Here is a 10,556-nt window from a genome sequence, read left to right on the forward strand (position 1 = left end):
TCTGTTTCTCTTTAGGTCTGTTAATATTTGCTTTATACATTTCGATGCTCCTTTGTTGGGTGTGTACATAATTATGAATGTTATATTCTGCTACTGTGTTGACCCTTTATTATTATGTGACACCCAACTGTGTTTCTTAGTACAGTCTTTGCTTTAAAGTCTATTTTGTCTGATATAATTATAGCTGCTCTAGCTTTTAGTTTTCATTTGCATAGAATAATTTTTTCCATATCTTTACTTTCAATCTGTTTATGTCCTTACAACCAAATTAAGTCTTTATGGGTAGCCTAAGGGTGGGTCTTGGTTTTTGTTTGTTTGTTTGTTTTTTAACCCTTTAAACATTTGGTGTTTTTAATTGGAGAATTCAGTCCTTTTACATTTAAAATAACAATAGGTATGTACTGATCTTAAAGAATGTAGACTATGGGCACCATCTTGGTGCTCTCCTTCTGCCTTGTTAAAACTCACTGGTATCTCCCAGAAGAGAGATTATACACTTATCTTGAACTCCAATTTTTATGCTGCTACCCAAGGGACACCTGAAGATTGCCCTGCTCTGGTGGCCAGCGGGATTTATGCTTGTAGTCCCACAAGATTGTATATATTTGCATACTTTAAAAGCTCCTTTTAAGGGTCTGGCTTTCAATCAGCCTAAATTTAACTGCTGAGATCCTATACTGACATTTCTTGGTAGGTACATCCTCAAATACTCGGAGCTATTAAAAATAGGTTGCTTGGACAAGTACAAAGGTTAAAAAACAAATTGCTGAGACAAGGTTGAATGGCAAGATTCACATCCCACACAAAGCCATTCCTTCAAGACTGGGAGAGGTAGTTGCTTCATGTATTGTACAGAAACCAACACAGAAGAGTCAAGCAAAATGAAGAACCATATTTGGAATATGTTCCAAGTGAAATAATAAGATAAAACCTCAGGAAATAAAACTGTAACAAAATGAAGATAAGTAATTTACCTAAAGAGTTCTAAGTAATTGTCCTAAGGATGCTCACTCAACTGGGGAGAAAAATGGATGAATACAGTGAGAACCTCAACAAAGAGAAGGAAAATAAGAAAGTAGCAAACAGAAGTCACATAGCTGAAGGCCACCGTAACTACAATTATTGAAATAATTCAATAATTGAAATATACACTAGAGAGGTTCAACAGCAAACTAGATGAAGCAGAAGAAAGGATCAGTCAACTCAGAGACTGGGTGGGACACACCCAGTGAGAGCAGCAAAAGCTAAAGGAGTTCATCCACCAAACCAGCCTTACAAGAAATGTTAAAGGGACCTCTTTAGGCTTAAAGGAAAGGGTCCTGATTAGTAACAAGAAAACATGTGAAAGAATAAATCTCACAGGAAAAGTAGTTACATAGTGAAGGTAATTAGTCACAAAGCTAGTGTGAAGGTTAAAAAGCAAAAGGAGTAAGATAACTATAATTGCAGTAATTGGTTAAGGAATACAGAAGATACAAAGCTGTGAAGTGTTACATCAAAAGCCTAAAATGTGGTGGTGGGGAGAGTGAAAATACTGAGGTTTAGAATGTTAACAACTTTGAATAGATGGTTAAACATGTATATGTAAGCCTTGTGGTAACCACAAAACAAAAACCTGTAATACATACCCAAAAGAATAAGAAAAAGAAATACAAGCATACTACTAAAGAAAGTCATACCACAAGAGAGCGAGAGAGAAAAGGAACAGAGATTAAAACAGCTACAAAAAAATTAATGAGATGGCAATAAGTACATATGTACCCATATTTTGGTTATGGTATTTCCTTTCAGGAGTTTTCTTATTCTTTGAATGTTTCTTTTAAGAGCGTCCTGTTCTTATTTTATACATGCAGTATCTTTTGTCTTCGAGCTATGAATTATAAAGATTTTTTTGGACAAGTCCTTCTGTTTTTTTTTTTTTTTCCCATGGACATTCTTCTGAAGTTTTTATTTCTCTTTGTTTAATTTAGTCCATTTTTCTTCGTGGAATGTTTTTCTATAATCTTGCGTGATCCTTGGCTCTTTGTTCCTATCTAAGAATAACAGACTGAAATGATGATTAAAACTCTGTGCATGAGCAGGGCTCGGTGACTGGTGGTTTTTCCTACCCATGATTTGACCCAGAATCTGGTCATTTTTGGTGGAAATTCCAACCATTGGTAACTGCAGATCCTTTTACTCGGTTACATCAAAACCTCCAAATTCTGGTTGTGTGTGTATGAAGATAGAAGTATAAATCTGGCTGAATCATTCTTGGAACTAACAGGATTGGAGCCCTTAAAATGGACAAAATAGAATCCCAAAGTGTTTGCTTTATTTTCATCCAGTCTTTCTGGTTTATTACTTCCAGAGTGTAAACTTGCAGATTTCTATCAGGATTAGGGGGGAAAAATCATCTGGACTTGGAGGAAAGTCTAAGGGTTTTCTTATGTATTGTTTGGGTGGGAGGTGGTGGAAATATTCTTTCAAATGCTGAATTAAAAAAAAATGGATGCAAAATGAATTCCCATTAGTAGGAACAAGTTTAAGTAAACTGTGGTGCAGCTATATCATGACATATTATGAAGTCTATAAAATCATGATTTATACAAACATTACATAGGAAAAATGGTCATTACATATGGCCAAAAAAAGTACAGGCTATAAGATATGTGTAATGGGATTGTGTGTTTTAATGGGAAAAAAAAGAATTTCCTCAATTATTTCTGTCTCCATAACCATTTCAGTAGTAAGACAAGGGATGTGTTGATAATATACTCTAGGGGACAGAGCTCTTTAGAAATAAAGACTAAAAATTTGTCTTTTTGGAAAGAATTTTTCCATCTCATATGGCTGTAAGGAAATAGTTTTCCCAATCATTTTGGCTATTTATTTTCTACTTCTAATATTTTAATCTGTATGGCTCACAGATGTTTTTGCATGATTATTTGGCCAAATTAGGAAGTGGGATGCAAGCCCTATGACATCAAGTTATCCAATACCCTGCAGCAAATATCTCTGGCAGGAACTCAGGAAATTGAAGGACCCTAGGGCCAGGAGACATAGAAAATGAAGAGTCAAAGTGAGCAAGTTGCAAACATCTTTGGGAAAAAAATGATCATTTTTGTTTTATTCCTGACCTTAAAGGGAATGCTTCTAGTTTATTTCATCATTAAGTACAAAATGGCTATTGGTTTACCATTACTGTATGTTTTCATCATATTAAAGACGTGGCCTTGTAATCCTGGTTTTCAAATAATTTTTATTTTAAAAATGCCTGATGAACGCCTTCTCGATTTTTTTGAATCATCAGACTTGTCTCATTTGATCCATTGATATGCCACATTAGTTATTTAATATTAAATTATCCTAACATAGCTTGATGATGATGATTTGGTTGCGGTGAGTTAGGTCCTCTATATCATTGATTTTGATTTGGTAGTATTTGATTTGGAATTTTTTTTTCCATCTGCATTCATAACAGTGATCTACAGGGGCATGAATGCAATGTGTATGCATGCACGCAGATCATCACTGTCTGCTGTAGAACAGGATGATTTTACCTATAAACAGAGCATCAAATGCATGAACAAAAACAGAGAAGTGTACACTTAGAGATTTCAACACATTTTTCTCTCCATCATTGATAAGACAGAAGATCTGCCAAGATGCAGAAAATTTGAACAACACTATCTTCCAATTCGATCTGACATAAATGGAATGGTCCACCTAACAAGAGCAGAATACACAGTCTTTTTAAGTGCACATGTGACCTTTATAAAGATAGACTGTACTCTTGTGTTTAGATCTTAATATATTCATCAGGTTTATCCCCAAATGTTTCATAATTTTGAGGATATAAAAAGTATCATTATTTTAAATTTCAATTTCCAATGGTTGCCGGTGTATAGAAAGACAATATTTGTATATTGCATTTTTATCCTGCATCTTGCTAAATATACTTCCTGATCTTAGTGGGTTTTTTAAAATGATAATTTTCATAGGATTTTCTATACAGATAATCATGTTATCTGTGAATAAAGAAAGTTTAATTCTTCCTTTCCAATATGGATGCATTTTGTTCATTTTTTTCTTGCCTTATTGCACTGTCTAGACTCTCCAATATATTGGTAAATATAAATGGTGAGAGAAAATATCTTGTTCCTTATTTAGGGGGAAAGCATTCAAGTCTGTCATTACTAAGGGTGCTATTAGCTATAAGCATTTGGAAAGTGCTCTTTATAAGGTTGAGGAAGTTCTTTTTCTGGTTTGCTGAGAGTTTTTTACCAGGTTCAGATGTATTTTGTCAAATTCTACGTCTGGATCTATTAGAACAATCATATAGCTTTTCTTTTTTAATCTATTAATATTATAAATTACATTGATTTATTTTCACATGTAAAACCAGCCCTGCATCTTTATGGTAAACCCCATGTGGTCCTGATTATATATTGTTGAGTTTGATTGGCTAACATTTTGTTCAGAATTTTTTACATCCATGTTCATGAGGAATATTAATCTGTTTTCTTGTGATGCCTTTCTCTGGTTGTGGTATCAGAATCTCTTGGAATGAGTTAGGAAAGACTCTCTCCTTTTCAATATTCTGGAAGATATTGGGCAGAAATGGTATTCTTTCTTAAAAGTTTGGTAGAAATCACCGGGAAAGCCATTTGGAGGACTTTGAATGCCAGGTTCAAGGGCTTTGTCTTTGCTCTGAAACCTTCACAAGTTCCCATGGTAAAAAAAATGATGTCTACAAAGTGTGTTTGGGGAAGCTGAATCTGGCAGCTGTGGGCAGGAGATATGTTGGCAATGAGGGCCTAGCTATAAGTACCAGGAACAATATTAAATTCTTCCAAAATTCCTGCAGATAAAGCGTTGCTCAGTCTTTAGCAAAGTGGAGGGAATTCCCCACCCAGAAAGCAAGGTGACCCCACTTGTTGGAAATCGGCTAGAAGATGCTATTTTTGATGAGGAGGCTCTGAGGGGCCTGTGGCTATCATCACTTAGCAATGACCCTGCGTGGCTAGGTTTTCCAGTTCAATTAAATAAATCCACCCCCACTGGACACTTGCTTTGTGAACTGTGGAGACCACACTTAGATGGCAGTGTTTTTAAGTGATTGATTTTTTTTTTTTTTTAAGGGAAGCAATTCTTTCAGATTTTCTTTACAGGTTTAAAGAGTCAGAAAAGAAACACATCTTAAGGACTTGCTGATAACTTGACTTGGTCAGGTTGCGGTCCGCCCCGCCCTGACTCCCCACTGGGCGTGTATCATTTTGAACAGGCACAGCCTTCTGTTCCAAGCCAAGTAGGGCCCGCAGCCCCTTCTGCCCTACTGATTAGTTAAGAACAATATTGCAACTTGATCATCTGACGGCAGCTGGGGGAGTTGCATTTTAGCTCGGGGGCGGGGCGGGGCGGGGTGAGGCGAGGCGGGGCGGGGCGAGGCGAGGCGAGCCCAGCGCCAGCCAAGGAGCTTAGCAACAAAGCTGCAGAACTAGCAACGGGAATTTAAGACTGAAACCATTGTATTCTGTAATTTCTTTTCCCGGCTCGTGAGTGGGCACGTTCCCCAAGATTTAAGTCGTAGGAAAACATCTTCCACATTTTCTTTTGCATTGCAACTCAACCAGCGCATGCCTATTAGTAAAGCAAGCTCAGCTTTCTAATAAGCGACTGTGCTGTTGGGAAGGACGCACAGGTGACATCAATGGAAAATTCAATGGCTTAGGGAATGACTTTCCCTTGGCATCAGTGTGAATGACTTAGTATTGTCAATATGGGTGGTGTTACTTTAAACAGAGAACATCCTGTCCAGTGATTTTCATTGTAAACCAGAAGTCCATGATGTCACATTTCCATAAAATTTCTTTCTGGGAAGTGAACCTGCAAAATGTACACAAGGTAAAAGTCTTTTTTTTCAAACAGCCCTGGGGGGGGGGGGGTTTGAGAAAAAAACAACAAAACACCTCACATTTGAATAGTACACATCTGTTGTCCCATCTGGTCCCTATAACATCCATGGGAAAGTGACTAAGTCAAATTTTACCGCTGACTTATTTTATAGTTGAAGAAATGGAGGCTTGGAGATGAAGAGAATTTACCAGGATTATAAAGGAAGTAAATGGCAAAGCAGAGATTGGAATTCAAATCTCTCAAGTCTGGCTTCCACGCTTTCACCATCATGGCAGATTACCTCTCCAGAGTGAAAATACGGATATGGTGATGAAGGGCTTACCAGTTTGCAGGACTCAAAATACACACATCAGGTGTGTAACACCGGCCAAGCCAGTATTACACCCCTAGAGGTGAACACTTCACAGATAAACTTCCAAACGTTTCATCCCCATAGAAAAAGAACTGTTGTGTTTTTCTATTAAGTGAGATATTAATTCTGTCCGTGAATACACCATTTTCTTGGCATTTCAGAGAATGTATGTATAGAATCTTAGGGAAAAGGAGACAGTCCTAGAAAATGTGAATATATTTAAATGTATTCCTAATGTAGAAATTCCTAATTTGGGGGTGTGGACATTTTTTAAATCCGTAGATAGGCACTAGGAGATCCAGGATTCCCTGAAATTAAATATAAAAATTTATGAGTATGCATGTTTTTTTTTTTTTTTTCTGGGAGTATTCTTTGGTTCTGCTAGACTTTTTTTTTTTTATTTATTTTTAAAAAAGATTTTATTTATTTATTTGACAGGCAGAAATCACAAGCAGGCAGAGGCAGGCAGAGAGAGGAAGAAGCAAGCTCCCCGCCAAGCAGAGAGCCTGACGCTGGGCTTGATCCCAAGACGCTGGGATCATGACCTGAGCAGAAGGCAGAGGCTTTAACCCACTGAGCCGCCCAGGTGCCCCTCTGCTAGACTTTTAAAGAGAGGCCTGTTTCGTGAAGAATTTTCCGTGACTTACTCTGATGGACACAGAAACAGTTCCTTCTTTCCCCCACCAACACAGTCTGCAAAGATCTTTCCATCTTTTCTGCGAGCTTATTGTCCGTCTGCTACATTGATCTGGTGCTCACTGAGCATGGCTTTGCCTTGCTACTTAACTGTATGTGTAAGTGAGCAGGGCTGCATCTCGGTCCCCTGTGTGTGTTTCAGGGTCCCCGGATGGAGGAGACATTTAATAAATCACAGATTCAGGAATGTGGACTTTCAGCCATCTGATCACTAAGTCACATGTTATCATTGACTCATTTTGCAGATGAAGGAGCGAAAGCAGGGAGATGGAGAGAATTTATAAGATTCTAAGGCGAGTAAGTGGCAAGATGAAGATCGGAGCTTGAACCTTTAAAATTCCTGTCCTAGAGCATGTGGACGCTCCAGAGGGATCAAGACTTCTTAAAGCCATGCTTTGTAAGGTACTCGGTTTCCACATCCATTCTGAATACAAAAATGAAGTTAACAGGTGTGCTTTTCAAGTTACAGGATGACTTTTAAGTAGTCTCAGTGGTACATAGGAATCTAGATGAGGGCTACCTCATTGTGTGCAATTCCCTTAGCTGGCTGCGTGTTTATTTCAAAGATGGTACCTTGGCTCCAAGGACGTTCTGTAAGAGTTCCTTGTGAGGACAGCCTTGGAGGGTCTCAAAATGGTATTAACTGGCCTGTTAAATTACTCTGTTCCCTGGCGGAACACTCAGTGATTTTTTTGCTTTTTGAAAATATCAAGTCTATTCTCAAAGATGTAAGGTTTGTTATGATGGTCTGAATCTTAAAGAGCTGTGTTCCCTAAAAGTGAATTCACAAAATGACCTTCAGCTGGTGTGGGGTGTGGGACGTCATTAAAACTGACAAATGAGGTGGTTTTTTTTTTAATTTTATTTTTTATAAACATATAATATATTTTTATCCCCAGGGGTACAGGTCTGTGAATCACCAGGTTTACACACTTCACAGCACTCACCATAGCACATACCCTCCCCAATGTCCATAACCCCACCCCCCCTCTCCCAACCCCGCTCCCCCCATCAACCCTCAGTTTGTTTTGTGAGATTAAGAGTCACTTATGGTTTGTCTCCCTCCCAATCCCATCTTGTTTCATTTACTCTTCTCCTACCCCCTTAACCCCCCATGTTGCATCTCCTCTCCCTCATATCAGGGAGATCATATGATAGTTGTCTTTCTCCGATTGACTTATTTCGCTAAGCATGATACCCTCTAGTTCCATCCACGTCGTCGCAAATGGCAAGATTTCATTTCTTTTGATGGCTGCATAGTATTCCATTGTATATATATACCACATCTTCTTTATCCATTCGTCTGTTGATGGACATCTAGGTTCTTTCCATAGTTTGGCTATTGTAGACATTGCTGCTATAAACATTCGGGTGCACGTGCCCCTTCGGATCACTACGTTTGTATCTTTAGGGTAAATACCCAGTAGTGCAATTGCTGGGTCATAGGGTAGTTCTACTTTCAACATTTTGAGGAACCTCCATGCTGTTTTCCAGAGTGGTTGCACCAGCTTGCATTCCCACCAACAGTGTAGGAGGGTTCCCCTTTCTCCGCATCCTCGAGTTTTTAAGGGAACTTCTTTCAAGAGACAATGTGCAATTGAGGGTATAAGGTCTGGTATGCTTGATAACAAAATACTGCTTGCGTTCATGGTCTCAACATAGTTTAACAAATCGTATTCGAGCCCCTAAAAAGTGCTTCACTTTGTGTGTGTGCGTGAGGGGTGAGGCACAAAGTTTACTGAGACTCAATTCTTGGATTAAAGAAGTTGTATTTCATTCAGTCAGGAAGCTCCACACATAAAAAATAGATGATCTTAATATAATGATGTGCATGTTCTAGAATTCTGGATAGGCAAGAGACACATGACTCAAATTAGGGCAACAGGGAAGCCTTCCTGGAGGAGGTGATACCTGAAGATATTTTGGAAGAAAAGTAAGAGCCAAGCAAGAAAGATGAGACACTCTGAGTATGGGCAAAGGGACAGCTTTGTGTAGGAAGCAGCCCTGGGTGGGAGGTTGGTGGTAGGGCAATGTTTGAGGGGGAATTACTAATAGTTTAGCATTAGCAGAGCATGGAGTCTGGGCTCAGGGAGGCAGAATATAGGAGAACTGAGTAGCAGGTTCCTGGTCTTGGTGGTCTTGAGCCTGAGTCCAAGGACCTTGGCTTTTGTGCCAGAGGTAGAATGAAGTCATCTAAGATGGGGAGTGACACTGTCCTGTTTGGTACTTTGGGAAGATGATTCCATAGTTTGAAATGCTCCAAGCCCTACAGGCCATTGCTGTAGTAAATTCTCTACACTGACTAACTAGCAGAATGGTGGGTACATAACATCTAAAAAGCCACCTGACCTTACCATAAATTTTCGTGACATCGTATGGAGTCGCTCTGCCGTCTAAGCACGGGATAGTATGGGCTGGAACTGGTCTTCTCTGTCCTGTGGATGGTCCTGTCCCAGCCATAGAATTCCGAGAGCTCACACTCTGGACCTGAGCTCTTGCAGCTACTGAGCTAGTCCGGTTGAGTTTCCAGATTGCTCTGTAAGTCCCTTCCTTGTTGTGCCATGTCAAGTCCAGACCTAGGACTGGGCTTCTTTCTGGGACTTTGATCAAAAGCTCTCGGGGTGCCGTACACTTGACCAAAGAGCTGGAAAGGAAAGAACCCTGAGCGCGCAGAGAATGGGACTGGTCCGCTGTCTCAGAGGACACATTCCTGTCGTCCATTAGCTTGAGACCCAGTGTCCACTGTGTACCGCCTTGCTCCTTCCCAGCACTTCCCCACCCCCAACCTGAGCCCTCTCTCCTTGGGGTGCGGCACCATTCAGCCATCTGCAGCCCACTCCCCAAACTCAATCTGGCGCTCTCTTGGCAAATCCAACGGTTTTCCTTCTCTTGTGGCAATATAGAAATTTCCCTTCCAGGGCCATGGGCAGCCCTCCCGCCAGGGCAAAAGGAGCTACAGTAGGTTTGGGTATTAAGTAATCTTTTTTCCAGCCCAGTTTCCTTGGATTTCTGAGAGAACGTGGAATTCTGTACGAGCTGGTGTGCCACTTCTGGCAAACTGGCACAACTAATTAGGCCCATTGAAATCTTATCTGCCTCCTAATGGAGACAGTTTGCGGAGGGCCAGAACACGGTGCCTGCTGCAGGGGAGGGAGGAACGAGGGGAAATGCACGTAGCCTCTTTCCTCAGCCTTCTCTCAGGAGGCTCCCAGAACCCCAGATACAGAAGCTTGCTTTTCTCTCCTGAATGGAAGCAGGTACTGGGGCTGACATCTGAGAAGAGGCTGCTTTTTCTGTTTAAAGCTGTTTGTTAATATTTGGCTTCTATGCTGTGACATGCATGGGTGCCCCTCAGAACCTTACCTCACTTCTTAATTCATTAAAAAAAAAAGCCCTTTCCTCAATTTTTTGAGTTCTAGGAGGCTCTTACTTTCCAAAACAGTGTTCTCTTTTGTATTATTATTATTTTTTTAATACTAAAGGCTCACAAGCTGTTGCTGAATTCTGAGGCTTCCTAAGAGAGTGAATGTTACTCTGTGGGTGACTTGGGTGTTGTCTGGTGAATGGGGGTCTTCTCGCTGGGTAACTTCAGGCAGACATTTTCTGCTTC

The sequence above is a fragment of the Lutra lutra genome, chromosome 13, assembly GCF_902655055.1.
Source record: "Lutra lutra chromosome 13, mLutLut1.2, whole genome shotgun sequence".
Taxonomy (NCBI): Eukaryota; Metazoa; Chordata; class Mammalia; order Carnivora; family Mustelidae; genus Lutra; species Lutra lutra.